This window comes from Silene latifolia, chromosome 6, assembly GCF_048544455.1.
Source record: "Silene latifolia isolate original U9 population chromosome 6, ASM4854445v1, whole genome shotgun sequence".
NCBI lineage: Eukaryota > Viridiplantae > Streptophyta > Magnoliopsida > Caryophyllales > Caryophyllaceae > Silene > Silene latifolia.
Window position 1 is genome coordinate 101,923,565 of NC_133531.1, and position 2,906 is coordinate 101,926,470.

Here is a 2,906-nt window from a genome sequence, read left to right on the forward strand (position 1 = left end):
TAAAACTCCTCAAGGTTTGTTCTAATTGTTTTCAAGTTGTTTGATATTTTGCATGTCTAGAAGGTCACAAGGTGATTTGTTACCTTTTGATCGTGAAATTGAAAGAACTTTGACAACCCATAGAAGACTTGCTAGGAGAAATTTGAGTGGTATTAGTGAGGTTGTAGATATTCAACCAACTATTGAGTTCATCAACCCTTTTGCAAGAGAAGGTGAGGAGAATCCAACACAAAATACAACACAAAATCAACCCACAATGCCTAAGTTTTCATCACATTCCGTACCCACCGAGGAGAACCAACCCAATGGTACTCCCACACCACAACATTTGACCGGAAATTTCATTGCTAAATCCGCATTTATCCAATTAGTCGAAAGGATCCAATTTGGGGGGATGCCTAGTGAAGACCCTCATTCTCATATGGAAACCTTTTGTGACTATTGTGATGCGATTTCTCAACCCGGTGTAACTCAAGACCAAATTCGATGGGTCTTATTTCCTTTTTCTCTAATTGGCACCGCGAAATAATGGTTGAAGGGCCTTGGAAGAAGTTGGCTCTAGCTTTCTACAAACAATTCTACCCACCGGAAAAGACTAACATGCTAAGAGCTCAAATTACGGGTTTTAAGCAAAGGGATGAAGAATATTTGTATGAAGCTTGGGAGCGGTTCAAAGGAATTTGTCGCTCATGTCCTCATCATGGACTTAGCGAGTGGTTCTTGCTACAACAATTTTGGAACGGTCTATATGAAGATTCAAGGAACATTCTCAACATGGGATCAAATGGAATGTTCACCGAAGTTGATGACAATCAAACTTGGAACAAAATTGAGGAAATGGCGGTCCATAACTCACAATATAGTAGACCTCGCAAGGCTACTAGAGGAGGAAAGCATGAAGTGGACTCCGTTACTCAATTGGGTGCTCAACTTAGTGCTCACATTGATACCATCAATTTGAAGTTTGAAAAAGCTATGGCTAGACTTGAAGAAGCCTCAAAATCACCAAAGCATCATGTTAATGCCATGACGGCATCTTCATCAATCCCAAGTGGGATATGTGAGAATTGTGGAACTTTGGGACATGACCAAAGTGAATGTAGGGGAACAAATGAACAAGTGAATGCTTTCCAAGCATACAAGAGTGGTACCCCTTATTCCAACTATTACAATGAAAACACCAAATTCCATCCAAATCTCTCATACAAAAGCCAAAATGTTCAAAACCCTCAAACAACATACACCCCACCTCCCATGAGAAACCAAAATCAAAGACCCTTTTACAACCAAAACCAAGGTTACCAAAATCAAAATCCATACAATCAACAAAATGACCAAGGTTTTGATGTTCAAAAAGCGGTCCTCCAAATGCAAAAGAATCAACAAGAATTTTTCACTCAAATGCAAAAAGATAGTCAAGCAAAGGAAACCACCATCAACAACATCCTAGCTCACACCAAAATGTTGGAAACCCAATTGACTCAACTAGCATCTTCAAGCTCACAAAGACAAAAGGGGCAATTACCACCTCAAAGTAATCCCGCAAGACATGAAACGGTTAGTGCCATTCACTTGAGAAGTGATACAAGGTATGAAGCACCGAAGAAGCAAGTTGAGGATGAAGTTGTGGAAGCTAGTGATAAGGAAGAAATTGTGCAAAACTCCAAGGATGGAGAATCATCAAAAGAAGAAATTTCAAAGAAAAATGAAGACAAGGTCAAGGAGAAGGAGCCCATTGTGATTAGACTTCCTTTTCCAAGTCGTCAAGCCAAGCCCAAATTTGATGACCAACTTGGAAAGTTTATGGAAATTGTGAATAATTTGGAAGTCTCAATTTCTTTCACGGAATTAATCAATCACGTGCCGGCCTATGCGAAATACATGAAATACATCCTCACAAAGAAGAAGTCGATCCGGAAGCTTGAGACTATCGCCTTCACTAAGGTGAGTAGTGCAATACTTCAAGGGAGTTCACCTCCAAAACTAAAAGATCCGGGAAGCTTCTCAATACCGTGTACCATTGGCGACACCACGATCAACAAAGCCTTATGTGATCTAGGGGCTAGTGTGAGTGTTATGCCGTACTCGTTGAGTAAAAGGTTGGGGATGGGAGAGCTTAAATGCACCAATATTACACTCCAAATGGCTGATAGATCAACGAAGACACCATTAGGGATATGGGAAGATGTTCCCGTAAGAATTGGGAAATTTTTCATCCCGGTGGACTTTGTCATTGTTGACATGGAAGAAGACTCCAACATTCCAATCATCCTAGGAAGACCTTTCTTACACACCGCAGGTGCGGTGATTGATGTAAAACATGGAGAGCTCACTCTAGAAGTGGGAGATGAGAGTATAACTTTTAATCTTGACAAGACTATGAGAGCTCCCCGTTTACATGAACCATGTTTTATGATCGATCATTATAGCCGGAAGGATGATAGGAAGAAGTTGGAACTCAAATGGAAGAAGAAAATTGAAGATGCTTCATTCAAAGAGCAAGTGAATTGTAACAAAGAGAGCTTGCAAAGCTCACCAAAGTCAAGAAATGAAGAAGATGGCCTTATTGGCCAAAACAAGAAATTGGGAGAGTTGTCTCCATCAAATGAAGAGATTTTTAATGATCAACTTAATGAAGTTTGTGGTCTTTGGGACGACGAATTTGAAGGGATTTTTAATCCCTACATTGGTAATGATATCGATCAAGACCGACACCAAGGGCAAAGGTCTATTGAAGACCTTTATCATGACAATGAACAAGCTTTTGATTACTTTTTCAAGGTGTTGAGCAACATCAACAACACCTTGGACATGCCCCCTTGACATCTCATCAACAATGAGAGTTTGGTGGAGTCCTCCCTAAACCACCATTTGTAAATATTTCTAACTCCCTAACTCGCATTTCA

General features: G+C 40.2%; 1 non-coding gene across 1 annotated transcript; it reads right to left on the reverse strand.

Annotated features, from left to right (window-relative positions):
• Positions 1 to 600: 600 nt before the first annotated feature.
• Positions 601 to 707, reverse strand: LOC141588888 (small nucleolar RNA R71). Its single transcript, XR_012519854.1, has one exon. It is a non-coding gene; the product is annotated as a small nucleolar RNA R71 (small nucleolar RNA).
• Between the last annotated feature and the right edge of the window lie 2,199 nt (positions 708 to 2,906).